This window comes from Lactuca sativa, chromosome 9, assembly GCF_002870075.4.
Source record: "Lactuca sativa cultivar Salinas chromosome 9, Lsat_Salinas_v11, whole genome shotgun sequence".
In the NCBI taxonomy this organism is placed as follows: domain Eukaryota; kingdom Viridiplantae; phylum Streptophyta; class Magnoliopsida; order Asterales; family Asteraceae; genus Lactuca; species Lactuca sativa.
Genome location: NC_056631.2, coordinates 116,447,322 through 116,459,093, shown reverse-complemented (window position 1 = coordinate 116,459,093; position 11,772 = coordinate 116,447,322). Strand labels below are relative to the sequence as shown.

The 11,772-nt window shown below is 39.1% G+C and overlaps 1 non-coding gene across 1 annotated transcript; it reads left to right on the top strand.

Moving 5' to 3' along the window:
- The first annotated feature begins 639 nt into the window (after positions 1–639).
- LOC111913418 (small nucleolar RNA R71) lies at positions 640–746 on the top strand. The gene has a single exon (XR_002857527.1). It is a non-coding gene; the product is annotated as a small nucleolar RNA R71 (small nucleolar RNA).
- Positions 747–11,772: the final 11,026 nt, after the last annotated feature.

Here is an 11,772-nt window from a genome sequence, read left to right as displayed (position 1 = left end):
GCTAATCTATCATCATTGCGTGATGATTCTTCATTATAGCTCTTTGTTCTTCCATTGCAGTGTCAGTAGCATCATGTCTTTTTTCTGAAGCTTCCATAAATTTCATCAACATGGTCTCTAATTCTGATTTCTTCTCACCTAGTGGTTGCTCTCTTTGGTAGAAACCACGGCTAGTTTGCCTGAATTTCTCTTCTTTTTGCTTCTTGTATTCATCATAAGGCAGCCACTCTTTCTTCAATTTCCTCCAGTCTTCATCATACTTTTCCCCACTTGAGTAGCAAACTTGAGCTTTCTTGTTTCCATATTCATCCAAGTGGCAATCTTTTGTCAAATGTGGGCCACTACATCTCTTGCAACCAACTCGAATTACATGAATTGATTGGTCCATTTGGGTCAATCTCATATCCATAGTGTTAAGCATTGTCATTACAGCAGCCATCTCTTCGGTTTGTGCACCCCAACTCCTTTCATGCCTTCATTCCTTGGATTGTGGTATTCACGAGAATGTTTTGCAAATTCTTCAACTAATTCCTTGACTTCGCCTGGATTTTCTTTGTAAGTGGTCCTTGAGAATCAAGGAGTTGTCTTGTCATCACATTGACCTCGTCATAGAATATGGAGACTTCTTGTTGAATGCTAAGGTCATGTTGAGGACAATTCCTTAACAATCCTTTGTAACGCTCCCAAGCTTCGTAAAGTGACTCCCCCGGGTTTTGCTCAAAATTGGCTATTGCCTTCTTGAGTTTAGAAATCTTGGATGGTGGACAGAATTGGTCTAGAAATTGCTCATGCATTTGATCCCAAGTAGTTATTGTAACATGTGGAAGTGCTTTTAGCCAATCCTTTGCAGCTTCTTTAAAGGTAACGAGAAGCATCCTTAGCAAGACGATATCTCTGTTAACATTCGGGACATTGAAGTAATCAGCAATGTCGTTCACTTCATCTAAGTGCTTGAACGCATCCTCATGATCTTTCCCATAGAATGGGATATCCCTTAGTGTAGAAAGGATATGTCCTTTTATCTCGAATGTGGCAGTGGCAGGAATGGCAGGTTGTACTAAGCTTGGACCGACGTCTTCTCGAATTCTTTTTCTGTAAGATCCCATAGACATTTCTTCAATATTCGCCATCTCGTTCCTTGGCTCGTTCTCGGGTTCACTTGTATGTAATTCAAATTCAGGCTCGGTATCGTATTCGGACTCGGCTTGGACGGGTATTTGATCTAAGACTTCAAAATTGCTCTTTGAGGTTGAACTCGATTCTCCCGTTGTCTTTCATGACTTCCTTGAAAAGGCTGATTTCAGTTCTTGTAAAGGTGACTTCTTATTATTATTTTTGTGCAGCGTAGATTCCGGATCTTCAAGTGGTGGCACTAAAGGTGTGTTGGATCCTATGGTCATCAACTTATGCAAGACAAACAAAATAACAACGTAAAACTGAACTAAAATAGAAAAACAAAGAAAACTAGGATCACTGTATTCACGACGTGAATATTGTAATATCCACTTCGTGAGTTCTGTAATGCCAAAAAAAAAATTGAAACTAAAAAATAACTCTTTGTAGGTTTTATCCCACAAAAAGGATCGATTAATTTAAAGCAAACAAACTAATAATTAACTAAGCCGTTCCTCGGCAACGACGCCAAAAACTTGATGTGCACAAAAGTACCCATTAATTCTAATATTTATAACCTAACAAACTCATACTAACTATGCACCTATAGGTAGTGTACCTAGTCAGATTATAGTATAGCTTGGGTAAGTCGGGTATCGATCACAGGGAACGGTGTTACTAATCTACTTGCTATCAAATTAACCTAATTATTAACAAGTTTAAAAAGGGTCTTATCTGATTTTACAAGATCAGACGAACTTAGCTCAAATTCAAGCAATAAGTAAAAACACTCTTGTTTAGTTCGAATCCACTTCGTCCTTATGGCTAGCTAATAGTTATGGATTATCAAGTTGGTTTTAATTATACTAGTAATTTAAGTCTAATTCTACCAATAATTAATTAATTCATGTAAAACTATGTATGGTCACATACAATTAAACATAGAACCAATTATGAATATGAATATGCTATGTAAGATTTAATATGTAAACGCAATTATAGTCATAATCTATGTCTCTAGCACAGCTAAGTTTATTTGCTTTAATTACTAACTAAGATTGGTCAATCCTAGTTCTAACAATTTAATGTTCACTAAATCATTAGGTATACACGTTCATGCAGTTAATGATCACTAAGCTACAAAGAACATGGAATCAAGCAACTAAGGAAACAACCATAAGCATGCTAGGTAATTATAAATCAAACACAAGCAATTTACCAACTAAGTAAATCCATACAAAATTAAGCTATTCATAAGTTAGAAGCTTCATCTAGCTAAACAAGAGTAGCTAGATTCAGCTGCTCATAATAGCAACTAACACACTAACACAAATCAAAGTGTAAGGAAACATGTTCATAAGTATCAAATAAGTGAACTAAATTATGGTCCTTCACTCTTTTGGTGTTGAAAACCTTTTTCCAGGACCTTCCTTCTGCTAAAAATCGCCTTCTGCAAACCCTTCAATCAGCCAAAAGTCCCTCAAATCGTAATGGGCAAGGGAATTTATAGTATTCTTATTTCCCGAGTTCGCGTCGTGAACCATAAGGATTCACGTCGTGAATATTAGATAATCGTGTTCGGCAAGCACTCTTCCACTCGCATGCATATCTTCAAGAATTCTCGACTCACATTGTGAATCATGAATTGTTCACGTCGTGAAAACGTATTTTGGGTGATTTTCCGTTCTTCTTTCCTTCAATCCTCCAAAGTTCTATATTCTATCAATTTCAGTCCATGTCTTCGAAGATTCTTCTATTTGGCTACAAAATAACAAAGTAAACTTATAAGTACCATTATTCTATGCAAATGACCAAAATATTAATAGAAATGTAATTAAATAGTGCCTAAAAATATGTATAAATATGGCAATATCAAGTTCTCTAAGCCTTTCCCATATTTCTTTTGCTGTTTCACAAGAGCTTACTAGGTGGAACATGTCTGTTGGCAAAGCAAATCGGATAATTCTCATATCTTTAACATTACTAATCAAGTTATCCTTTTCTTCTTGTGCAATGTTTTCCACATCAAGAAGAAGAGTGTTGTACTCAGCTTGAGTTTTTATAACCCTTTTTGTACCAGTATGAGCAAACGCCTCCTTGGTTATGACATCCCATATCAAGGAACCATTGTCTTCAAGACCTAACACATAATCTCCAAAGTTCAAAGCCCACACTTCATAATCACTTGGAAAGAGTATAGGGATCCTTGTAGTAGAAACGATGCTACTTAAGAGATTGATGGAGTTAACATGTGAATCGTCCGATTGCATGCTGTTAATTTAATAGAAACCTGTAAGAACTAGATGTATAAACCTAATATCGAGTTTAGGGTAAAATAAAGATCAAGATTCAGTGTCTATAATCAATGAACACGATGAAGATGGCTAACTCCAGATCCTATTAAAGCGAAGACCCTAATAGCTTGAAGAGATGTGTATGGATTACACAGTCTCGGACTCTGATACCAATTTATAAGAATAAAACTTATATGATTGATTAGATTCAAACAAGTAAAAGAATCAAAACACAAAAAGAAGATCAAAGTTGTGCCGAATGATTAATAAGCACAGCCTTAGAAGAGCTCGATAGATAACCGCTATTATAAAGGTTGTGTAGGGTTTACAACTTGGATGATTACAAGATACGGTGCATGCATGCACTTTAAATAGTAACACCCTAATAATAAATAAACGGGTGGACAGGCCCAGCCGCTATACAAAACATGAACTAAATAATAAAACAATTGATGTAATCCGTATGACCCAACATCGTGCTCGATCCCTCAACATACAAGATGCGAACCCCACCTTTGTCGCCTCAGGGAAAAAGCTCGTACGTTGGGCATTCTCCATGTCTACCACCCAGTGTCAACTAGTGATGGGATCCCTGACCCAGAAGAACTCAGGCGCACCACACACCTTAAAATCCCAGAACGAGGGAGCTCGGTCCCCAATCTGGCCTGTAGCAATCTCGGCTCGGAAAGACCGGAGCCGCTCCTCCATGATCTCCATGATTCCCTCCTTGACAGTACCAAAGATCACATGGGTAGCGTCAAGGATGCCATGAGTAACCTCAGTCGCGATACGATCGCGCAACCTCTCATCAATGGGCTCTGCACCAGAGCCTAAACCTGATCTTGATCCTGAACCCGAACCTCACGTGATCATCACCATCCTCAACTGAAAAAATACCACATGATAACAAAAGAAAAGGAACTCGAAGGGGATTACTCATCATTGGATTCCTTAAAGCTTCCAGATCTGACATTGCTTCAGGTACAGGTCATCTGCTTTTAGTAGTACGGGCCCAATACTACCTTTCACACCTACCTGTACCTTCCCCAAGGTCACACCTGATACCCCTAATCCACCCAATTACAAACTGTAATCCACAAAACACAACACCAATTCAGATCCTATATTATTCTAGGATTCCTCAATCCTTATTGAACCAGAAACTTATACTAATCACAGCAGGTTGCCCTATGCATGCAATTTATACACAAATAGAATCACATAGACTGTCAAATAATCTTCTACCCTAAACCACAACCAAACAAGGAACAAGAATAAGGCAAAATTCATCATTGTAGGGCTATGAAATCCTAAACATATACAACTTTGAAACCATACACATAGCTAGTAATCAATTTCCAAATATAATTATAGCATGGCTAGCACATCAGAAACACTTACTTGAGCTCGGCCGATTACGCGCATTGCATCTCCCTATTTTACATACAAAAACCGTATTCAAGAAATTTTTAACTTTTGGTTCCTTTTTGAAAAAGGTTTACCATTTCCTCAGTTTGAGTTCGGACACACCCGAGAGTGTGCCCGAATCCCTCAAACCAAGGCTCTAATACCTAACAGCCCAAAATTTTATAGAAAATTTAAGGTTTTATAAATATAAATATCAACCACCATTGTTTCCAAAAATCTCATTACATAACTGTTAGGTCCAGTATTGTGTTGCGTCTATTGGGCTCGTTAGCTAGTCCATGTTTATCTCCGGTATGGGCCTGTCCATCCGTGAGTTTTGTAGGGTTTATTATAAATTGATGCTTGCATGCATCCTAGAACGGAATGATTAGAAACGATTAGAGAAGTATTGTTCAGCATATTCATCGTTCTTGTTTTGTAACCCTAGAAGTCCTCTACAGTGGAAGTTCTTAGTCGAGCTCTGCTGAGGATTGAGTAATCTAATCATTCGACTCATTGTGATCCATATTTGTGTTTTATTTCCTTGCTTCTTACGTTCTTTACTTACCTGTTACGAAGATCTAATCGATCAAAGAGTTTTTATAACTCATCAATTGGTATCAGAGCAGGAGGCTGTGTAATCGATACACATCTTTTCTGTAAAAGAGTTTGCGATTAGGGTTATTTTGCATTAACTGATATTTATTGAGCCGTCATTCCATAATTGACGTAACTCAGCATTTATTTGTTTTGCCCTAATATTACGTATTACAAGTATGATCTTTCAAACAGGTTAACCGATCAAGCATGGACGAGTCACAATCTAATCCTATCAACATCTCAAACAGCATTGGATCAACGACAAATATTCCTATTCTCTACACCCAGTATTATGAAGTCTGGGCGCATCATTTTGAAGATTATGTCATCGGATCTGAAGATAATGGATATCTTATTTGGGAAGCAATCGTGTCTGGACCATTCGCTCACTCGGGAACATCAAAGATCATCAAAACTCAGAAAGAATATAATGATCTTTTAAAAGATGTAAAAGATGTTGCTCAAGACGAAAAGGAAAAGTTTCAGTGCAATATCAAAGCATTGAGACTAATCTGATTCGCTCTTCAATCTGATACATTCAAGTTAGTGAGTTCCTGCAGTACTGCTAAAGAAATCTGGGATAGGTTGCGATAGCTTTATTCCACAGATGAAGATTTGGAGCATTCCATTCAGACGTTGCTGTTGTCTGAGTTTGGAGAATTCAAGCAGAATTCTGATGAAACTGTTACTCAGACATTCGATCTCTTCAATCATCTTCTTAGCAAGATGATCAAACATGATATAGAAAGGAAGCTGATTGAACAGAAGGTCACATTTTTGAATGGCCTGAGACCCGAATGGAGAGCTGTTGTGTCTACAGTCAAAGCTCATGAGCAGTTCAAGTCTTATTCGCTGGCAAAGCTGGTGGGAATTTTGAAATCCCAAGAAAAGATTGTCATGCAAGAGAAGAATGTAGTATCAAGTTTGGGGTCCTTGGCTCTCCTGTCTAAAGGCAAAAATATGGTTGATGATGAAGATCTGAACCTAGAAGACTATGATCTTACTTCTTAAGATTATGCAATGATGGTGTCCAATCCAAAGAGGTTTATCAAGAAAAGGTTCCCTACCAATAAGAACCGAAATTGGCAGGGAAGCTATAGTTCTGAAAAGGTCAGAGAGGAACCGAAGGCAGAAGAACAAAAGAAAGAGGCGAAGGTTGAAGGAGATTCTGGTGTGAACTGCTACTACTGTGGAGGAAAGAATCATTATGCCAAAGACTGTGTTCTGAAGAAAATGGCAGAGAAAGATGATGAAAAAGATGAAGAGGCTATGTTGATGAAAAAGTTGGATGAGATCAAGAGGAAGAAAACTGCTACTAACCCTTCTATGAATGCTCTTATTGTACAGGGTTTGGCAGCGGATGACGAGTTCGGTGGCGTGCAAGTATGGTCTACCGACTCTGAGGATGATGAAGTAAGAAGGCCTTCGCATGGAAAGACGTATGTGGAAAGAGGTGACCAAAGCAGTGGGAAATGTTTGATGGTGACCAATGTATCTCACATGAGGGGATACAATATTGATGGCGGAAAAGAGGACACCAAGGAGCGAGAGGACTTATGCTTTACAGCAAAACCTCTCAGTGTGCAGATCAATGAACTTGATGAACTGATCAAGAAGGTACAATCCCTTTTTATTTCATTCAAAGTCCCACAAAATTCATATGAAAAAGAATTAAATAGCTTAAATTCAAGAATCTCAAACCTAGATAGCTGTTTAACTCAAACACGGGCCACCAATTCTAACCTAACTGACCAAATAAGCAGGGTGTCATCCAAGAGTGAGGAACGGAGGATGTGGATAGAGCTGAAGGAGTCGGAGCTGATTAAATCTAAGGACGAAAATATTTATTTACAAAGAGACAATTTAAAACTTTTGAAACAGAGAAATGTTTTTTGTTTAATTACTAAACGTCTTTATGCTAACATCACTCAACTTCATCTGAACTGTGAAATAGGGCAGAAAATTCATCGCATGATTTTGCCCTTCCTTGAGTTTAAGGAGGATGAAATCGATGCTGAAGCATATAATTGCGAAAGTGTAGTTTCGTCTGATGATGTGAATCCGACTTATATGTATGGTCTGGACAAAATCGAATCTTTCATAAAATCCAAGGACCATAAAGACATGCTGAAAAACCTCTTAGATGAAAACGATAAGCTGAAACTAAGGACCGAAACCATACAAAAGTTTGACTCGTTGAATGCCAATTTAAGTTCAGAAAACAAAATTGATGTTGAAAACGCATCTGAACTTAATGAGGATGATGATATGAGCGTAATTTCTATAGAGGATGAAGTCGACTGTTCTGAGTTTTTCAAGAGCGAACCCGAAAACCACAAAAATCTTATTTCTGAAAATTCAGTGGAGTTTGCTCGTTTGTCCCAAAATAAGTCTCCAACTCTAGAAGAAAAGGTTGTTGTGTACCAAAAGGTGAGGACAACACCAAATCAAGTATATAAGGTCACAGGAGTAACCGAACATCAAACAGTCGAACTCACTGCCATAGTGAATGAAGATAATGCAGATGGCTGTGATGAGTTTTTCTGGTCTGCTCCTATAGATAACGCTGACGAAAATGTTGGTCTGTCAGAACGGACGTCTTGGAAAACCAAAGGCAGATATGTTCCAGAGCCACTGAAGAAGCCTGACAACTTCGACGTGCCAAACACTAGTGGTACAAAAGAAGTTCCTGTAGAAGAAGTTACTTCCACAAGCGAAACATCATCTGTGAGAAGTGAACCGGTTGACAAGAAGCAGAAGCAAAAGGCTAACATCCACAAACAGCCGAAACAAGTGAAGGATCAAAAGCAGCAAAGAAATCAAAGATACAAAAAGAATCTCTCTGAGCGAAAGTAGTTTTGGCGCTCTCAAAACAATCATTTCTCTTATCATGACAAAAATTCAAAGTCAGAGAAAAGTGTTGTCAGGACGCAAGAGGGCAACAACAACCGAAAGGACAAGTTCGGTTCAGAGAGCACCAGCAACCGAAAGCATAGGTTCGGTTCCGAAAGCAAAAGCTACCAAAGTTCAAGGTTCGGTCCCTCTAATGATCAAAAGCAAAAGGGTCACTTAGAACCTCACGTCAGGAAACATTCTCAATCAAAATTCTCTCATTCTAATACTTCTCATTCTAAACCTAATTTTGTTCCTGCTCAAAGTTCAAAATCATCAAAGGATTTGAAAGGAAAATCGAAGGTTTCCATAGTCAAGAATGACCGAAAGCAGTCCATGGCCCAAACGCCAAAACCTGAATCCAAACCGAATGTAACTAATCCTAACAAAATCAAAGTGTACACCATTAAGAAGAAAGATGAAACAACTTTAATAAAAAGAACATATCTTGTTGATGTTTCTCTTACTATTCCTGTTCCTGTGAATGGCTCACGTGGACCCAAGAAACTTTGGGTTCCTAAATCTGCTTAATTTTTGCAGGTTATTAGTGACGAGCAGTTCGACGAAGAATGGTATATTGATAGTGGCTGCTCACTTCACATGACAGGGAGGAAAGAAGAGCTAAGGGAGTTTCGATCTCTTCAGAATGGTGGGAATGTCAAGTTCGGGAACAACTCATATGGAACGATAAAGGGTTACAGGATGATAACCAATGGTGACTTCACTATAAGAAAGGTGGCGTACGTTGAAGGACTACAACATAACCTCATCAGTGTATCTCAGCTTATTGGAGGTACCGGTCTTAAAGTTTCATTTGACGATGAGGGTTCGTAAATAATAGAGAAGAAAACAAAAAGGGTAATTCTCAAATCAGAACGCAAAGGCGAAATGTTTCCTCTCAATCTCAAACCTATCAAAGGAAATCCGGCTATCTTTCTGTTATCCAAAGCTCATTCTGACGAAAGCTGGTTGTGGCACCGAAGGCTCTCCCATCTCAACTTCAAGGATATCAACAAGCTTGTCACCGGAGGGCATGTTCGAGGTCTTCCATTGCTCAAGTTTGATCGAGAACATTTGTGTGCTGCGTGTGAAATGGGGAAGCAGAGTCGTCAAAGTCACCCATCCATTATAAACACTAAAGTTGTTGAACCACTTGAGTTACTTCACATTGACTTGTGTGGTCCATCATCTATCGAAAGCATTGGTGGTAGCAAGTATATTCTTGTTATCGTTGATGACTTTTCACGTTTTACATGGGTATTTTTTCTGAAGCACAAATCTAAGGCTACTCTCAAGCTAAAGATGTTTATTAAGCAGGTTGAAGTGCAACTGAGGAAAGTCGTTCGCAACATCAGAAGCGACAATGGGCTAGAGTTCAAGAATAAAGAATTTGAAGACTTTTTGGCAGAAAAAGGAACCAGTCACAACTTTTCAGCACCCTACACCCCTCAACAAAACGGAATTGTCGAAAGACGAAACCGATCTTTGTGTGAGGCGGCCCGAACCATGTTAAGTTTCGCTTCTCTACCTTTATATTTCTGGGCTGATGCTATTGCTACAACATGTTTTACGCAGAACAGATCCTATCTCAATAAGCGTTTCACTCTTACTCCTTATGAGATCATCAACAACAGAAAGTCGAACGTTAAATTCTTCCATGTATTCGACTCACGATGCTTCATCTTCAACTCTAAAGAAAATCGCAACAAGTTCGACGTTAAAGCTGATGAAGGAATTTTTCTGGGTTACTCACTAACTTCAAAAGCATACCGGGTTTTACATAAGCGTTCGAGGAAGATTGAAGAAACATATTATGTGACTTTCGATGACAGCTACGTCAAGAAGCTGAAGGCCTCTGAAGAAATAGTTGGGGAAATTTTCTCTCAAACAAGTCAAGTCACGGCCTCAATTGCTAATTTGTTTGAGCAGTTTGTGGAATTATTCGATGAACCAGAGAAAGCTACTCTATTGGAAGCCAAGGCAGCAGACAACAAAGTCGACCATCTGAAGCAAATCGTCGAAGATGCCGCCAAACAAATGGGTGAAGGAGAACATGTTCCAAACGAACCTCCAAAGCATGGTGCTTCAGTTGAGGGGGAGAATCCACCTTCTTCAAAACAACCGAGCTCACAAATTTAGGAGGAGAATTCCATTCTAGTTCCACCCGAAAGCTCAACTGCACATGAAAGTCCAACACCACCCGAAAGTCCTGTAGCACCAGAAAGTCCAGCTACACCTGAAAGCTCATCTGTCGAGGGGGAGAATGCCGATGTGTTTTACGACGATGATAGCCAATCTGAATTAGAAGAGATGGTGAATGCTGAATTGGATCCATCCTATGATCCAAATTACCCTCCTCTTGTTAAGTGGACCAGAGATCATCCCGTTTCACAGGTAGTGGGTAATGTCTCCGAAAAGGTCTTGACCCGATCTCAATTGAAGGCAAAGCAAGCGTCTCTATTCTCAAAAGTAGAGTTCTGCATGTTTAACTCTTTCGTCTCAAAAGTTGAACCGAAGACAGTAAATATTGCTCTTGATCACTCTGACTGGGTTCAAGCTATGCAAGATGAACTCAACGAATTCGAAAGAAATAAGGTTTGGTGACTCATTCCCACTCCTAAAGACGCATCAGTTGTTGGTCTCAAATGGGTCTTCAGAAATAAAATGGACAAGGAAGGCAATGTGATCAAAAACAAAGCTCGTCTAGTGGTGAAAGGATACTGCCAGGAGGAAGGAATTGATTATGAGGAAACTTTTGCTCCAGTAGCGAGGCTAGAATCTGTTCGAATATTTCTGGCCTATGCTGCACATAAGAACTTTGAGGTCTACCAAATGGACGTGAAATGCGCCTTTCTGAACGGAGAACTTGAAGAAACCGTTTACGTGGAGCAACCTCCTGGGTTTGTCAATGAAAAGTTCCCCAATCACTGTTATAGTCTGGACAAAGCGGTTTACGGTCTGAAACAAGCACCTAGGGCATGGTATGAAACGCTAACCAAGTTTTTAAAGATGTCAAAATTCAAACAAGGTTCGGTTGACCCAACCTTCTTTCGTAAGAAGGAAGGTAACCACCTTATGATTGTTCAAATCTATGTCGATGACATCATCTTTGGCTCAACGAATCCTAGCTTAACAGCTGAATTCAGAAAGCTGATGGAGACTAAATTTGAAATGAGCTCAATGGGTCCGATTAACTTTTTCCTTGGTTTAAATATTAGACAGGGACCCGAAGGCATCTTTATCAACCAGGAAGCTTACACCAAAACTCTTCTTGCTAAATTTGGCATGATGGGAGACTCAAAAGTTAAAGTTCCAATGGCATTCGGCACCAAGCTCACACCATCCTTGGAGAAACCGGTAGTCGATATTACGTTATATCGTCAGATGATTGGTTCTTTAATGTACCTTACTGCTAGTAGGCCTGATATAATGTTTTCTGTTTGTTACTGTGCAAGATTTCAGGCGA